The sequence below is a fragment of the Gymnoscopelus microlampas genome (assembly GCF_963454915.1).
Source record: "Gymnoscopelus microlampas genome assembly, chromosome: 19".
NCBI lineage: Eukaryota > Metazoa > Chordata > Actinopteri > Myctophiformes > Myctophidae > Gymnoscopelus > Gymnoscopelus microlampas.
Genome location: NC_139956.1, coordinates 31,086,997 through 31,106,468, shown reverse-complemented (window position 1 = coordinate 31,106,468; position 19,472 = coordinate 31,086,997). Strand labels below are relative to the sequence as shown.

At 43.0% G+C, this 19,472-nt stretch overlaps 1 protein-coding gene across 4 annotated transcripts in view; it reads left to right on the top strand.

Annotated features, from left to right (window-relative positions):
• The window catches only part of nrxn2b (neurexin 2b), an 884,672-nt gene that overhangs the window by 98,743 nt on the left and 766,457 nt on the right, over positions 1-19,472 (top strand). The window lies entirely within an intron of this gene.

Below are 19,472 nucleotides of genomic sequence, written 5' to 3'. Positions count from 1 at the left end.
TCATTTTTATTTTGTTTTTATTTAGTTTTCGTCAGTGAAAAAAGGTAGTCGACGCAAATTAACACTGCTTTCATATATATGGTATACGCCTACGCCGAGAGGCAGAGAATGTGTCGGCCGCCGTGCTAGGTTGACATAATTAGCAAGGTTTTGATTAACCCCTGTATTCCATTTTAATTTACCCGCTGCAGTGAAAATAATAGCATCCCACGCCGTGTGTGTGTGTGTGTGTGTGTGTGTGTGTGTGTGTGTGTGTGTGTGTGTGTGTGTGTGTGTGTGTGTGTGTGTGTGTGTGTGTGTGTGTGTGTGTGTGTGTGTGTGTGTGTGTGTGTGTGCGTGCGTGCGTGCGTGCGTGCGTGCGTGCGTGCGTGCGTGTATCCAGTTCTGGATAAAATAGCACTCTAGCTGGCATTGTATTTGATATCATGTTCAACCCCATACACAGAACATATAGTAAGAAGCTGCTCCCATGGGACTATAAGCACCACAAGATAATTTGCATACATACTAATGGTTCACTACGGTATCACCTTGCTCAGAGAGACCTTTGTTTTTTAAATCCTTACAAGAAAAGAAGTCAGCATTGGACTGATGTAACGCATGATGCCATAACTTTTTGAGAGACCCTGAACATAGCACAGAGATGTGTGCGGCTGCTTTCCATGGTTCTGAAATAACTGTAGCTGCTTTCCATGGTTCTGAAGTAACTGTAGCTGCTTTCCATGGTTCTGAAATAACTGTAGCAGCTTGCCATGGTTCTGAAGTAACTGTCTGCTTGCCATGGTTCTGAAGTAACTGTAGCTGCTTTCCATGGTTCTGAAATAACTGTAGCTGCTTTCCATGGTTCTGAAATAACTGTAGCTGCTGTCCATGGTTCTGAAGTAACTGTCTGCTTTCCATGGTTCTGAAATAACTGTAGCTGCTGTCCATGGGTCTGAAGTAACTGTAGCTGCTGTCCATGGGTCTGAAGTAACTGTAGCTGCTGTCCATGGGTCTGAAGTAACTGTAGCTGCTGTCCATGGTTCTGAAATAACTGTAGCTGCTTTCCATGGTTCTGAAGTAACTGTAGCTGCTTCCCATGGTTCTGAAGTAACTGTAGCTGCTTTCCATGGTTCTGAAGTAACTGTAGCTGCTTTCCATGGTTCTGAAGTAACTGTAGCTGCTGTCCATGGTTCTGAAGTACAAGCTCACAATTTGTTGCGATGCGACACATTGTGAGCTTGTAGATTGGCTATTTTCCAAAGATTTTGTATACATTTTGAACTTGTGAAATGGGACATTCTGCACAATGACAACTTTTACTTTTGGTCCCTTAAGTATATTTTGTTGCCAACACTTTTGTACTTTTACTCAAGTAAATTTTGAAAACCGGTCTTTCACTTATAACAGAGTCATTCTACATTGCAGTATTGATACTTTTACTTAAGTAAAACATTTGGTGTACTTTTTTTCACACCGCTGGCCTATACAGTAGTTGTATAGGCTACTTACTTTACCAGCTTTGTCCTTAATGACTGGAACTAACAACACAGACATCATTGAGTCTGGCACCAGGCCATGTGACATAAGACCAGTAAAACTGATAGCAAGTCCTCAGACCGGCATATTTCAGACGTTCAGCAGTAATATGGTCCAAGAAACCACTTTACTTTGTTATCAGACAACGTGTGCACGGCCTGGTACACCTCATGTGATATAATCGCCACTGAGTCATTACTCTTGATATTATCCACGTTAATACAAATCACCCTTGCAGTAATGCAATTAAATGAGGCACTATAATGCTGTCGCCGTGACTCTGAAACATTGTCTTTCTAGAAAGGCCATCTACAGTATAGGACCACAATGGAAACAAGTCCCCAGGACCTTGCATGTGTTTGCGTACTTGGCCAATAACGCCGGTATCCATGACATGTAGACAATGCTTCAAAATATAGATGTTGCTGCCAGGGCCACCTTACGCTGCCTTAATGATTTCCCATTTGTGTTAGTGAAAATATGTTTGGAGAAACAATGATACGGATATTAGAGGATAATAACAATAATAACAGCATAAGCAACACATCAAGGACTTGGGCTTGGATGACTCGTCAACGTGCTCCTTTAGTTTTCTCCTTCATTGAGTGTCTGCTTTGTACACATGGGACATGGTGGGTGACATATTCTTTGCAGCTATCTCAAAGCTGTCAAACTGGTTAGGCCTGCACATATAAGCCTGACCTTTCAGCACCACAGACAGCGATATAGGCCTAACCTTTCAGAAGTACTTTCGTCTCATCTGTTTTTTTTGTATGGAAAAGGGCTTGATGGTGTCCTTAGAATCCAATGTGTGCATGTCATGCTCAATGAACATCAGTGTTTGGCCACTGGCTCGTTGTTGCATACTTGATTTCAGTCTACTTTTACCCAAGGGCAGTTTGGAGAACACTCCACTGACTGGCATAGAAAGCAATAGAGAAATGGAGAGAAATGGCTGTGTGTGGAAACACTGTATGGATTTTTCCCCATCTTAATAATTTCAATAACTCCACTTCCGGCATGCTCACCAGAGTTGCCAGATTTTGTGAGGGAAATAAGCAAGCAGATCTGGGAAAACAAGCCCAAAAGAAGCGACTATTATAGTCGCTTGAGCACTTTAAAAACACATTAACTGCCAGAGTTTTTCTAGAACAGTCTGTAGCCTCTGCCAGGGTTTTTAACGATTGTGTTACCTTTTCAAGTATAGCCATACAATATTTTTCTCCAGTATGATTGATCCCCTGATGGTTATGTGTTGTTTGATGTTTGAAAATAGCTTGTTTCACTGTGTTTCAAACCAAAAAACAATGTGATTTTTTTGTCAGTTTATTTTTTAACATTGAAGTGAATGGAGCAGCAATTCTTTGGAAATTGTTATCTCCTAATTCGTTGTGAATAACGGAAAAAATTAAAAACTAAAAAAATTGAGATTTTTTGGGGATTTTTTTTTACGTTTATAAACGTCTTTTGCAGGCAATGTGTTAAACCTGTATACTGTATACATTGGCCAATTGAAAATAGCCGATCTACAAGCTCACAACGCGCCGTCATTGTGAGCTGGTGCTGCTATTTTCATAAAATCTTGAAATAAAATGTGGAATATTTAGAAGATTCATTCTAACACAAATCTGGTACGGGGCTCCCTGGCACAAAACATTTTCAGATGGGGGTTAGGGAAAAATACATTATTCATTTGGTGGTCTATGACATGAACATATGTGAGAACCACTGGTTTAAATCATTTTAAAAAAGAAATCGGAAGCAAGCCCAAATAAGCAGCTACACTTTAGAAACGAGTCCTAAAAAAAACACAACTCGCAACTACCAATATTTACTAAAAAGTCGCTTATAAGAACACTGGATATTTCTTCTGAAGCTTCAATGTGAAAAAAACAACAACAACAAAAAAACAAAGGTTTCACACTCATTGTTGTTTGACTGTATAGTATATCTTCTGTCCAGCTCTGACACTATAGCCGGCCAATCACGAAGGTGAACAGAGGTACAGTATACAGAAGCTGTCTGAGGCCTGACAGCTGGCTCTCAAGCTTGGATGACTCATCATCAGCCTCCCTTTATTTAATTTTCACCTTCGTTGAGGTGTCTGTGTGTTTTACACCTCGGGAGACAAATACTTTGTGGCTATTTCAAAGCTGTCAGACTGGTTGCGTATAGGCCTGCTAAATAATCATGCAGTGACCGAACAAGAGCCAAAGAAAATGGCACACGTCCAGTTCCACTGCCTTGTAGTGCAGCCATCACTCTCTGGAAACTTAGAAGAATGGGATTCCACATGTTGCACATAAATGCTATTTCCTATGAAGACCTGGATCGCATCTGTCATTTTTTGATTTGAGCTAAAAGGCATTATTTTACACTTTGGCTATTAAAAAATAGCAGATCTACAAGCTCTTTGCGCAGCACCGAGTGCCGCGCTACGAGCTTGTAGATCTTCTATTTTTGAAAAATCGTGAAAATGTGTGCAAATCTTTCAATATATATTCTTTTAAAACTGACATTTTTAACTCAAATCTTTGCTTCTGGGGGTCCCTGGAACAACACTTTTTTTTTTAATCTAAGTTCATAACAAGTTGTAACATAAGTCTTCTCTTATTGGGTCCCTGGCTCAAAATCTTTTCAGATGACGGTGCGCGGTAAAATATAAATTTGGGGATCAACATGTCCAGTAAATGTTTGAGAACCAGTGCTACAGTTACTTAGCCTGACACTCAGCCTGAATTTTCATTTGGTTTCACTCCATTATTCAGTCTGAAAGCCCTCTCAATGCAGCCGATTGCTGAGATGGGGGTGTGGCCAAAGTTTTTTTTTTTCAAAGACTCTTTGGCGATTGGTTCATACTGGATTATCCCGATCCCGATTCGTTGTACAGATTTTCAACCGAGGCTGAGACCTCCTATGAGAGCGTCACCAGACCAGAATCGCCTGAACATATTTTTTTAATGGCCGTGGCTAGCGATTCACGGGCTGGAGCCAGGCTAACAGTTACTGATGTCAATACCCATCTCTCCTAAAGCACTAAGAACTGAAATGAACAGCGCTTCTCTGGTGTGCCTTGTAACAAAATGCGCCTCAACCAGTGTTGATTTTGAGAGCAAATTTGTATTTAGTTTTAGTTAGTGATAGTTTGGTGTCGTAATGGCTGATTTTACCCTTCGTTGCATGCTGAAAATAGACATTGTGAACTTGTAGATCTGCTATTTTCAGAGCGCAACACCCGAGCGCAAACAAACATAAAATGACATGTCTTAGTTCTACTGGATCTCTTCTCCACTAGTCCCCCCCTAACATTTTACTTCAGTTTGTATTTGTTGAAGAAATTGTCAATATATTTAGTCTTAGTTTTAGTCATCATATAGCTTAGTTTTTATTTAACGACAAAATTAACACAGGCCTCAACGCAGCCCTCCGGTGAGAGGTGCCGCCGGATAAAAGTCAGCTGGTCGACGTCGGGTGGCATCTGCCGTGGAGTCGGCGCTGACGTTGAAGTGCTTTGCTATTCTAACTCTACTGATGACTTAATTGAGCCCCTTCTGTCCCCATCAGCTGTATGGATTCATCACCCACGTTCAGGGAGAGACAGGACGGCCTTATATGGGCATTGAAGAAAGGATGGAAAATGACTGATGATCAGCCCCATGCTACCCAAACCTCACTCTGCCAAAGCAGTTTTTTTTAAGTAAAAATATCAATACTGCAATGTAAATACTCTTGTTACAAGTAAAAGTCTGGAATTCAAAATGTACTTGACTAGCATAAAAATATTGCTATCAAAATATACTTAAAGAACCAAAAATAGAACGTTTTCAAATGTATAAATTGTATAAAAATCTCTAAATCGTATGAAAATAGCAGATCTACAAGCTCACAATGCGTGATGCATTGTGAGCTTGTAGATCGGCTATTTTCAAATGGCTGAAATGTACAGTATGTAGGTTTGAGGTGGCTAATGTATGTTTTGTAATAATACCGTAATCAAAATCTACAAAGTAACTAGTAACTTAAGTTTTCAAATAATTATATTGGAGGAAAGGTACAATATTTGTCTTTGAGATGTATTGGAGTAGAAGTAAAATTACTGAAAACTGGAAATACTCCAGTAAAGTAAAAACACCTCAAAAGTGTACTTAAGTACAGCACTTGAGTAAATATACTTAGTTACTTTACACCACTGCCCTCTGTAGAACCTGCGTGCGATATTCACACTCGTCATTGAACTGTTTTTAGTGCCAAATTATGACTTTTCATTGTATTGGCAAATATCTTACAGACAAAGCGAAACACAATCATGTACCTTTGTGGTGGTGAACAATAAAGACACTCTCTGGGCACATACCGGCTGTTACCAAGCTTGCACTTGAAATGCCTGTACTGCATGCCATTCTGATGTGGAAAGATCAGCTTCTTTATTCCGGCAGGATTCCGGCCCCATTTTGGCCCAGTAAGCATGCATCTGTTGGCTAACATTGTTGCCCCTGGATTAATCCTGGTCTCTATTTTGCCTCACCCTGGTCACCTGGGGTGCCTGTTGGAGGGGAAGGGAACTGATTGGAATAACGTGTTCCTTCCACGCGCTACGTCCAACCAGGGAAACTCCCCCCTGTCAGGTGATAAGAAGCGGCTTGCTAGCTCCTCATGCACTGAAGGAGGCATGAGCTCAGTTCTGGGCTCTCCCTAGGCTGGCAGAGGGAGAGTAGCGCCCAGGGTTACATTGTCAATTGGCACTGGGTGAAGAAATGGGTTACAAAATTGTGGGATAAAAATGCATAACTAATGTTGTTGCCCCTGTGCTCCCTGGTCAGGTGCTATAAGGTCTAGGGCTGCTCTAATGGTGGAATATAACAATTCCCCTACGCAGCGCATGGGTTCTTGAAAGCAAAGAGGGTCTCTGGCTGGCTGACTTCACAGTGGGTCTGAAAGGGTCTTATTCAATTAGGAAAAGCCTTTGTGTTGTTTTGTTTCGTGTTTTTCTTCATTGAAGCTTCATGTAACAAGGTAGGCGTTATAGACAATATTGTGACAACTGTCTCAGGGAGAGCAATTTTGAGATGCAATTTTGGCTCCTAGCTCCTAAGAAATAGACCAGCAACAATATATATTTTCTATGAGACATAACTGAAAGAATATGGTCACGGACAAATTATTAAGGAGCCACACATATTATGTACATGCTATAGCTTTTAAAACTGTGCATACATTGTGATGAACAGTCTAGAGGCTGAAAATAAAGAGGCTGAGGGTGTACCTGAGTATGAACATAATGTGCACGGCATACAGTAGGCGTATAGCTGCTTTCAAACTGGCTAAAAAGGCACTGTCCTGACTTTGCCCCTGTTATGTCCCAGGCGGACCCAGCTCTCCCTTAGTCTGTGAGTAATGGAAGGTTATTTTGCGTCGATACAAACGTGTCCCAAGTGTACCCACTCCCTTCTACACTAAAATCCACTTCCACTCTATAAAAAGTAGCTCGCACACACATGCACGCACTCGAGCGCATACACACGCGTGCGCACAGACACACACAACACACACACACACACACACACACACATACACACACACACACGCGCGCAATATATATATTTATTTTTAAGATAGAACTCACACACCAAGCTGTATAGTTCAAACTTCTTTATTAAGCTGATAACATTGCGATCCAATCAATTAACAAGATAACAAGACAGGTCATCTAAATAATTGGTGTGTGCACGTGCAGATTTTAACCCATTAAGACCTGGGGCCGATTCTACAAATGCCATCTAAATCAGTAGTTTTCGAAATTCAAAATTATTCACTTTCAAGATTTTTCGAAAACCTTAAAAAAATAGCAGATGTACAAGCTCGCAGAGCGGCACAAAGCGACGCTCTGTGAGCTTGCATATTTGCTATTTTTGAATTGCCAACGCTAAAATCTTAAATGAAATGTCCCGGTTTTAATGGGTTAATAGTACTGTGCACTGTATGAAAATGCAGCTATCCACAAGCTGTTGGACATGGATAAGCTGGGAATAGGCATGGTTTCATGAGAGCCCAAATCCTTAAAGAGGTAGTGTCCGTTCTATATTTGAGACCATTACTTTCCTTCATGAATCCCTTGTCACAATGTGGTTTAAACTATTCTGTAACGTCTACTCTTTTTTTTTTTCAGAGCTTCAACTCCAGTTGACTTTCTCCACTTTCTTGCTTAGCCAGACATTTCTCCACACTTAAGGTTGTGCAATGCAGTCGGAAAGTGTGAGGGACAAAACTCTTGTAGCAATGTGTTGAAACCAACAGAGTGTAGGCTGACAACAATGGATACATCGTCAACATGCAGCTTGCTAGCATTAGCTTGGACTACTGTTGGGTTTGCCAACTCTCTCACTTTTTGGATTATTGTCTCCGCCAGGCCGAAGGCATGGCGAAGGGGTATGTTTTACTATTATAGCGCCACCAGGAGGCCAGAATAACGTACCTGACCTGGCGGAGACCTGTGCTCCGAGGAGCACTTTTTCTAGTTAAGCTTGTGTGGTCATTCTCATGCTCGTACTCCTACAGAACAAAACTGTGTGTGTGTGTGTGTGTGTGTGTGTGTGTGTGTGTGTGTGTGTGTGTGTGTGTGTGTGTGTGTGTGTGTGTGTGTGTGTGTGTGTGTGTGTGTGTGTGTGTGTGTGTGTGTGTGTGTGTGTGTATTTTTCTACTATAGACTGTAGTGTCATACGTCTCAATGGGCAACCCGCATTTCTATGGCTTCCCAATCGCCACTCCCCACATCTCATTCAAAGTACTTGGCCAAAGTTAGTCAGACAGTTAGACTAACGGTGAGACTAGTATTGAACAAAGAACAAAGAAAAAATAAATTCCACCAAAGAATTACTTCAATGCTCATACTGATATGCCTTTGTAACAGTTTTTCCTATAATGTATACATACAGTAACAGTGTGTTATCTAAATCTTAACAGCCATGTAGAGAGAGAGGCTTGATTGAGAGAGGCCATCCCAGCATATGTGTCGATGAAATGAAATTTGTCCCTGAGCAAGACTCTTAACCCCTAATTGCTCACAGGTTCTCATTGGAAACAAGACCGCAAGGACTTTCATGAACGACCTGTTAAAAGGAATTATCCTTATTAAAGCGTACATTAGAAGCTGTAGAAGTGACTGAGACATAAATACAACTCAAAACAAACAACACTTGAACACTACTGTAACTGTATATCGTTGGTGTCGGGCAGAAACCTCTTATATCCAACATTTTTGTGTTGTTTTTTTTTTAAATGAATGATCATACTTTTTCTTAATGTTTCAATGTTAAATGCCCCAAAAATATAATAATCGCAATTATTATTGTATTAGTAAAAAGTCATGATTGTGACAGCCCTACATCTGTGGTGTCTACTGTATGTCACCCTGACCCTGGCAGGACGCCCTGACATCCTCGGATATCCTTCTCAGACAAGTTACAGGCCCGTGGCTGCAGGTGCCCTGAATACGATTAAAGGGTAAAGAATGAACTGTCCCTTTAATGCCAGTCAGCCGGGACACATGTTCCCTGATTCTCTCCTCTGGCTCTGATAGCCTGTAGTAGACACTGTGAGAGGTTGTTGCGAGAACAGCCAGAAATGTGTCCAGCAGCTGCCACATAGAAACATACTTATATCTGTTTAGCCTGTGTGTGTGTGTGTGTGTGTGTGTGTGTGTGTGTGTGTGTGTGTGTGTGTGTGTGTGTGTGTGTGTGTGTGTGTGTGTGTGTGTGTGTGTGTGTGTGTGTGTGTGTGTGTGTGTGTGTGTGTGTGTGTGTGTGTGTGTGTGTGTGTGTGTGCGCATGTGCGTGTGAGTGCGTGTGTGTGCGTGCATTGGTAAGTTGCTTCAGATAAGAGTGCTAAATGGCCAAATTGTGTGTGTGTGTGTGCACGCGCGCACGTGTACGTGCATGCCCACTGGGCCAGGCCAGGCTTGGGCACTCGTGTCTCAGCATGCGAACACTGGGAGAGAGCGTGGGAGGAGAGAGAGAGAGAGAGAGACATGAGGATGCATGCAGGGTCATCAAAGCAGCAGGCCGTTTGAGCGGTGTGAGATATTTCATTAGGATTCACTGTTAATCACTGGGCCCGGGTCTCATAGTTTACCCCATGTGTATCACACCGCTGTGTGCGAGTGTGTGGCATTAGCACGTGGCCTTTGAGGCAGAGAATAGAGAGACCAATACTGGTGGTTCAGCCCTTTTCCAAGACTGGACAGATCTGCCGTTGGCAGGCAGTGAAAACCACCACCCCATGTACATCTTATGTTAGGCTGCCAATTAGAATAATGCAGACCTAGAATAAGTTAATGTCTTTGTAATCCTACTATAATTCTAGTAACCTCTGTCTGTAGTGGTGACTGTCTGTAGTGGTGACTGTCTGTAGTGGTGACTGTCTGTAGTGGTGACTGTCTGTAGTGGTGAAGCCGGTTCTCCTCAGTGGCGTTCTCCTCAGTGGCTGGAGCAATTGCTCTGATTTTGCACACAGCCATTGACCATTACCATCTGAACTTAACTGTGAAGCCCGTTTTTCAATTTCATCAAATCTCAGCTTCTTATTAGCGTTTATGTGTGAAAGAATGTTGCCTCCCGGGTTGCCAGATCATGTGCGCATATCCCCCCACTGATGAGTCGACCGGGTATGGTCTAGTAATAATAATTATAATATAGGACATGACATGGTAGCCTGGAAACCAGACAACATTTTTTTTTGCCAGTGATATTAGTCTGGCCATGCCAGGCTAATGAAATGAAATTAAATTACATTATTTCATTAAGTGTCCTTAAGTATAATTGAATATAATGACTTGATTATGTCTCATTAGCCCAATTATTTAATATTAGGCACACAATAAAACTGCCTTGTGTTTTTTTCTGCAGTAAAGTAGAGTATACGTAATGTGTAGCCATGAGCTACTACGAGGTGTTGTAATAGCAGTATGGTCTGTTACCTGGATGTCTAGTATCTGTTTATTATTCCATACAAGGTTTCTCATATAATGTAGCTGAATCTCAGGCGGTCGATTCGCCTTGACGAGTACTTGAACCATTGATTTTGATGAACTGTGCCCTCTGTCTTTATCTGCATCTTCATTTAAAAGCGATGAACGGTGCCTTCTGTCTCTATCTCTGTCTCCATTTCAGTACGTTTTCTAAAGGTCCTTATGTCACTGTTGTGTCGGGCAAAAAAAAATTGTATCTCCTTGTATCTTTTCATCTTTTTTTTTCATATGAATGCATGCCCTATAAATAGAAAATAGCCTATAATGACATGAAAAGTAGGGACGCCAACATTGAAAAGTGGTTAAGTGTGTCTGTGAGGTTTATAAATATTTAACCTTGCGGCTAAATAATAACTACATTGGATCCACTGGAACACACATTCTCCATTTCCTGAAACGGGCACACACCGGAGCCGCCTGCCAGAGACTATGTGTGTTGTACCTGGGTCTCAGTGGATGCTGATGAATAATAATGTCTGCTGTTTTATAATCACTCTCAAATGCAATTCCACCTTGCTCTGATGTGAATTAAAATCCATGTCTATTAACCACTTAACGCCATACACTTGGTTGACTGGGGGTCCACTAGGGCTTTATAATTGGTCCCCTCCGTTTTGCCCTCTACAACAACAAAGAAATGCTGACTGCATGCTCAAAAAGGCAACGCGCTGTGAGTTTATAGATCGGCTATTTTTGCTGAATGTTTGGCTATTTTCACCAAAGGTTCGCCTATTATGACATACCCAGAATAGGGACAATAGGGACGCTAGGCTTCGTGGCGTGAAAAAAACGTCTCTAGACGATCGACTCGAGGCCTATAATGAAGCACAGTTAAAATGGCAGTTGGCTGTTTATGTTGCTTCGGGTGGTCACTTGTGGTATGATTGGGCTTTTAAAATCTGCAGTAGCAATCTGCCTTTTGCCAGGTGCCCCAGCAGATAAACAGATAGAAAGAAAAAAATATATATATTTCCCCCCCCTCCTCCACACCTTGGCAGAGGACAATGAATGAGAACTGATCCAATCACCCAGAAACTCTTGCTGAGCTCCTTCGTTATTAATTTTTTGCTGACGCAGCACTAAAAAACAACAACAAAAAAAACACATTCATTCACATTCTTAGTACTCAGAGTACCGCCAGATGGATGTGTGAAAAGGTGTGTGTGTGTGTGTGTGTGTGTGTGTGTGTGTGTGTGTGTGTGTGTGTGTGTGTGTGTGTGTGTGTGTGTGTGTGTGTGTGTGTGTGTGTGTGTGTGTGTGTGTGTGTGTGTGTGTGTGTGTGTGTGCGCGCGCGCGCCCCCGGATTAAGCTGTCACATCGATGGTGAGTGGTCCCAGACAGGCTGATCAATGTGGCTCCATCCTGCAGATAATAAACTGGTTAGGTCTCCCCTGATGCCTTTAATTGAACACGTGTCGGTGGCCCGGTCCATCTGGATGCAAGGCACCCTGGGAATTGGATGTTCTGCCGGGCTGTGGTGGTACACACACACACACACACACACACACACACACACACGGGAGAGCCGGGGTGGGAGTGGAACTTAAGCGCTAGTTCAGGGGCTTCCCAGGTAACCTATAGCGAAACACCCAGGAGACAACGTAGCGGTTAAACACAGCGGACAAATTATATTAATCTATTTGCTTAGTGTGCATAATAAAGTGCAGCGTGTGTGCGCTTGTTCGCGGGTGCCAACAAGAGGGTGTGTGTGTGTGTGTGTGTGTGTGTGTGTGCATAATTAGTTATTTCTCTAGAGAATCAGCGTTCTCTGGAGAGTTAGCATGTGATGCTACGTATTCGACGCCACTCTTCCCACTTCACACGCATCTGTGCCATTTTTTTTATTTGAGACTAAAAAGCATTATATTACACTTTGGCTATTAAAAAATAGCAGATATACAAGCTCATGGCGCGGCATGTGTGAAAATCTTTGAATATATATTATTTCAAAGCGAACACTTTTAACTCAAATCTTTGCTTCTGGGGGTTCCTGGAACAAAATGTTTTAAGATAGGGGTCCGTGGTCGAATATATATAATTTTGGGGGCCCTTGACATGAAAACGTTTGAGCACCACTGATATAGAAACGTACGTTTTTTCAGAATACCGTTCGGCCGAATATACGTATATATATACTGTATAATACAGAATCGGCCTCAGGTCTTAAAGAGTTAAAAAAAAGCTCGGAGCCAGTGAAGAATTAGAATTGCGAGAGAGCAGCGGAAATATCGTCCTTGACAGCCGTCTTTTTTTTTTCTCCATTGAAAGTTTGAACTGTGAAGCACATGGAGGGGGATAAAACTCGCCCCCTCGCCGCTTGAATGTATTAACTAAAAAGTCAAATAACTCCTCTGATTTGATTTCGGACTATTAGACTCCAAGCCGTGTCGCTGCCAATTACTGGCATTATATGTGAAATGGTGGCCCCGGTTCAATAAGATAAGGTCAGGATTGAACCGCTGAGTGATTTTCCCTCGTAGGTCGTCCCCCCCCCCCCCCCCCTGTCTGGACGCGCCGGCAAAAATGTTTCTTCCCTCTCCGGGGTCAAAGCTGGTCAATGAAGAGACCAGCTTACCTGCCTTGTTCACTGTTCACCTCCTCAGTCAGGTCTGAGGTCTATGCACTATTCATAAACTTGGGGAGAAGGGTTTGTCTGACCTTTTCCCCGAAATGTTAGGGCAAATTAGTTGTCAAAGCGGCAGACGTGGCAGCCATGCTAAGGCTTGAGAGCACCCCCCCCCCCCCACACACACACACACACACACACACACAACCCCCCGAGGCCGGGGGAGGTGTGTTCCTATGACAGCCCACCTGACTCCTGCCCTTTTGGCTGCACAAGTCGCAAGAGGCCGGGGGTAGGGGGGCTAGCCGTGTGTGAACCCCCAGTTTATACAGGCTTGTCTCAGTAAGAAGGTAATAGCCCAGCAGTCCGAAGTCCTTCTGGTACTTTTATTTCTAATGCGCACGGACATACATGGACGCGTTTAGGCGTCAAGCGTGTATGGCGTGTTATATAGTGGGGCTTGGGTGCAACACAGGAATCGGTCTGTCTAAAAATGGCTTGTTTATAGGCCTATATCACAAATACCTACACATATGTCTCCATACCCCTTTTGGATAGAGGACTCTGATACTGTATATTACAAATACAAAATACCAGTCGAACCGTTAAAAGACTGTCATAAACAGGAATGCAGTAACACATACCACACAAACAAATAAACAAATGATACTCTAATCTAAGAAACTCCGCTCTACTGTAGATAACCTCTGACTTAACACATTGACGCTGGCACTCTGAGGATGATTTGGATGCATAGTACCTGGCACTCAATGTGCTAACCCAAATACAAAAATCATATTATATCACCACATGAACCCTATAGCATCCGTATTCTGGGGACGAGCATTCTGCCAACAACTCGAATCACAACGTGTGGCGTTGCGACTCATTGTTAGCTTGTAGATCAGCTATTTTTCAGAGAAGACTTTTGTTGTTGAGGGAAAAAAGAAGTGGACTAAGTATAGAGCCCTGGGAGACCCTGGTCAACTAAGTATATAGGGTTTAAGTTAGGGGTGTCAAACGTTTTCCAAAGGGGGCCGTATTAGAACAATGAAAACACCTTAGGGCTGACTGCATCGCCTCTCATAGTGTACTTTTAGACCATAACAAAGTCACATACACATTCTTTCATTGGCTTTCAAGTCAAAACAACCGCATGCATCTTTTCCACATACACACTACAGTGCTATGTATGTATTTAGTTAATAATGGCTGTGTAGCCAATTGTAACCAGGGTCCTCACAATAAAATGAAATACAATAAAACACCCAATACAAAAATGGAAATAAGCCACACAAATCCTTACCAATGGACCAATGAATATTCTCATGCGATTCAAAGGGAATTACCGTGCAAATGAGTGATTCGCGAATGCTGACTCTGAACAACAAAGCAAAACTTATGGTCAGCTTCCTTTTCTAACCACGCTAACACCCAGCAATCTATCACCCAGGAATTACAAAGGCTAAACTCAGTCCATGTATCACCAATCCTCACAGTGCTGTCACCAAAAGTTTTCCCCTGAATACAGAGAAGCTTATAATGAGCCTGACTTGCATACAGCACCCTTTTTAAAGCAGAATAAACACCGGGGCGAGCCCCTAGAGCGTATGCGTATTCATTAACTTTAATGGCTTTTTAAAATAAACACCAGTGCATTCAGCGAGCATTAGTTGTTCCCTGCCAAGCATCGAGCTACACGAGCGCGCCGTTTTGTGCGTGAGCGTCAAAGCCGACACTTTTTTTTTTTTCACTTCAAAGAACACGGAACGAAAGTGAAACCTTTGGGTGAACTAGACAAATAAATAAATAAATGTCAGTCTGCTTGTAATTCATAGGCAGGTAAGCTGTGAGCATTACATGTTTGAACTATTTACCCTCTCTCATAAAAAAAAAAGAAAAATACTGTTTTGTTTAGTTCTGTGAGATGAGCTGTGAATTAGGGAGGCATTTATGTGGACTTGAACCTACTGCGGTGTAGGAATGTATTTCAAGGCATGCACTCCTGATGTAGGTGTATCAGCTGTAGGATTGGGAACCGGAATCGGAGTAACCGAAGCCAACATTGAGGAACCGGAATCGGTTCCATTTTATCACAGCGGTTTTATCACACAGAGCTGGTACGTGGACTTCACGTCTGCTAAATAATGACCATACCCGGTGGTTCTCAAACGTTTTAATTTCAAGGAGCTTCATATAATTGGTTCTCACTAATGCTCATGTCTGTGTCTCAGAGGAGGGCTGTGGACAAGGTACAAACCCGCCTACCAGTGACATCATTGATGGGGAATCCAAGCTAATAGAAACTGGCTTTCTATTCCTGGAAAGTTAGCTTGCTATATTGGAAGCAATTGATCTTACGTTAATAAAAGAAAAAGTGATATCTTGTGCCCTGCCTAACGATGATGTCACTGGTAGGCGGGTTTCTGAACTGTCCACAGCCCTTCTATGAGACACAGAGTGAAAATGGCACCATATTATAATGAGCATTAGTGAGGACCAATTATATGAAGATAGGTTGAAAATGGCTGAAATCGTCCTTTAACTCTGAGAGTCAAAAAACTGCAGATAAACATTAACGCCTACCACCCTCAAACGTAGAGGCCTAAATATGTAACGCCATGATGGCTAATCGCTGAAATCCAGTCTGTATTCCCAAAGGGACTTTTGCAGGCTATAGCATATTTTGCTTCCGACCCGAAAATGGCACTCTCCGGCTCTCTCTTTGACTCCCCAGTTTGCCCTCTGACTGAACTTGATCTTATCTGGCGGATCTAGCGCTAAAACTCATCCTCTCTCTCCCCACGGGGGCCCGTTGCCTTTCCTCTTCCTGACCTTACCCAGACACTGATCTTGTCTTTTGAAGACAAGCAAAAGATCAAGTGCGGATCAAGGGGTTAGCCCGCGTCGGTTGATACTAGGGGAGAGTCTTGCTTCCCCTCGCTGCGATTGCATTTGTCTGGCTCAGCTTGGTTCGATGCGTCCTGCATGCTAAAGTTTTTTTTTGTTGCAGTAATTGGGTGTTTGGCTGTTGTGCAGCTGGTTTTCGAGCTTATCATCGTGGTGCAAGAGGAACTCCATGGCAGGGTGATAAACATATTGCTAAGTAAGGGAAATGTAGGTCTGCGAGTGTCACTGCACACAGCGCTGGGTACACAATGTGACAGTGCCGTGCTCGCTGCGCACACACACACACACACACACACACACACACACACACACACACACACACGCACACACGTATTCACACGCGCACAACCTGGATGTCGGCCAATGTGGATGCTGTGACAATACAGCCTTTTTGTTTGACTGGTAACCTATGACATGAATTTCCCTCTTTAAACAAGTGTTACTTTCAACGGGGTGAACACTGTACACATTACATTCGTGAAGAATAATCCTTGTAATGGACCATATTTGAACATACGTTATTTCAATCAAAGTCTTCGTTAGTTCTTTCTTTTTTTCCACTCAATCGTCTCACACAGTTGAAACGCAAAATGAGTCACACACACACACTCACACACTCACACACTCTGAAATGTGTGCTCACAGGACCAAAGCGAGGGAGCCTAGCTGCCAGTGTTTACCTACCACCCAGGCAGTTACAGTCTCCCATATCCCGCCTATAGCCTCGCTCTTCGCCCCCACTGTTGACTCAAAGACCATGATTAAGTGCCGTGATGGAGAGCGTCAACATTCGTTTCGTCTATATTTGATGAGCGAACGTCTCTGCCTCCCCAACACACTCTGCGACGAGGGGACGAGGACGGGGGGGGGGGGGGGCGGGCATAATCAACATTGAGAAAAATTGTTGTGAATAATTATTTACCCTGGATAATGGCCGTGTTTATTCAAGCGCTGACATAAAGAAAGGGCCTTGATTTTTGCCTCTCTTTTTATTTCTCTGTGATAAAGAGCCTTCGAATTAGGTAATGACATGGCTGGGTTCCTGTCATTTTCTTTTTTTTTTCATTATCTTGCCGTTTCATGTCGCCTTCTTCTGGATCAACCTGCTAATGCTATTAGCTTCGTTCATGAACAAACCTCTGATGTCTTAAGGCGTGTGGTTCAAGGGGGTCCCCAGCTAAATGTGTTAATACAGCACCACAATGATTTGAACCACTTTATCGTTTTCTTTTGTTGTATTTTTACATAAATCTTCTCTTATAGGGTCCCGGTGTAGTATTTTCACATGGGGGGGGGGTCCGCAACCAAAATATACATACAACCACTGTCTTAAGGATCCTATCACACCGCTATTGGAAATGACAGTCCAACTACAACATGTAGCGTTTCATGGTGTCATTTCACTGCACTAGCATGTAGCCTACGGTATAATAACTCCCATGTATTATGCATTATGCAGACTCAAGGTGCCTGAGATAGCCTCGGCAGAATAGTAGATTACGGCAGGTTTTAGCACGGGTCCTCCGACCCTCTATGGCAGAGTATGCGCCCTGTAAAACTGAGATTTTTATGAGGCGGACCCCATTTCCGGAGGGCAGCACCGTATTAAAGGGAGTGTGGATCCACAAATGAGGTTGTGGCAGCAGCTTGTTATGGCAGGGTCATGGGTGGAATTGTCACGACTGGCTCCCAACCTTTCACAAATGGCGTATAAAGATTAGTGCGTTGCCCTGCTGGAGACATGGCAGCCATGGAAAGAGTTGGTGAATCCGGATGTCATCGCATAGACACGTAATGGACTATTTTAAATGCATTTAGTATAGTTTGTGTTTCCTTCAGTGATGCTGCAACAGCAGTATTTACCCTTCAGTTGCCCAGAAAGCTTCCATTTAGAGACGGTTACCGTAACCTTAACCAGTGTTTTGACTAAGATTCACCACAAATGAATGTCGATTCTGCTCTCCCGGCAGACAGTTAGCTAGAAGAAGAAGAAAGACACAAAAAAAACGCTGCGGAGAGGATTGGTTGCATCTGAACAGCTTGTATTGTATAACATGCATGAGCCTGCATATCAGAATATAGACAGTATGTTGACATCATGCAGTTTTGACATCAATCCCTCAATCACTCTCTCTGTCCTTGCGCCGTTCCTCCCTATCACCAATGTACATGTACCCCCCCCCCTTTGTAGAAAGGCTATTTTCGGTTATTTTAAGATTAGAGCATTTGAAGTGGTCAAACTAGCAATATGTTCGGAAGCATCTTCCATAATATCTTATTCGTCTCGGATATTTCATATAAAAGCAAAGGTTAAAGCCTGAATTGTGATGTCTTCACATGGTTGGCAGTACGTAGAACAGCAGGAACATTATTACTAAAGCATCCTAATTTTACATATCGTATTCATTGTTTAGGAATCGGCGCTAGTGTGTGTGGGGGATCCTTTGACACCGTTTCACAAATTGCACATTAGGACATTTTTAGTCGTGAGATTTAATGTTGCTTTAATCCATGCACACAGACACACACATATACACATACTGTCCGATATCCCCTACCGGCGGCTGCTGAGACCCCGCTGACAGATGTAGCCCGGACCGGTGTGTGACAGGCAGACACATACACACATACTCCGTTCCACTCCCCACTCGCCCCGCGGAATCCCATCTCAGCCGGGCCAGCCTTTTTTCCCCCCTATCGCAGTCAGGGAGGTAGACAAATTGAACGATCGCAGAGTTAGATGGCCCCCCTCCCCTCACTTTTTTTTTTATTTATAGGGAGGAGAAGGAGTGTCGGGGTGTTATAAATGCACGCCCCCACCCCCACAGGCCCCTCGAAAGCCTAGTTCCAGGAGAATCTATCTTGAGCCCCGACATGCTGTTCACTTAGCGGGAATGAAGAGCCCACGAACGCTAAGGAGAGGAAGATGGCAAGCGGTGTCATTGTTCTTCATGCCACGGCATGTCAGCGGACAATGGATACCTGTTTGGACAGAGGTGCCCCGCAGGCGGAGACGCACAGCTGCAAACCCGCCCTGTGTCGGTGTTTGGCAGCGAGGGAAGGTTTAGTTGGGGCACCACTGCTATTTGTTCAGAGGAATTTACTTCAGCTTTTTTTTATGTTGGTTGGGACCAGTTTTGTATTTAAAGGTAGGGTAAGTGATTTGCATTGGTTAAAATAGTGTTAAATAGCTCTATATTCTGATAGTACCCATTGCTATAGAGTGTTTGTTCAGTATTAGGAGTCTCCTTGTCTCTCCACCTCTTTATTAAACAGAAACTGCATTTTCGTTTCAGTTTCAGTTTCATTTCCAATTTTATCCAACCAGGACAGAGAACTCAATCAGGATACAGATTAAACAAGTGCAATTGGAAGTGATGACACTAAGAAATGAGCAGACAAAATTGGAACTGGAACACTATACAAATTAAGCTTAAAAATTGGTACTTTCTCCTG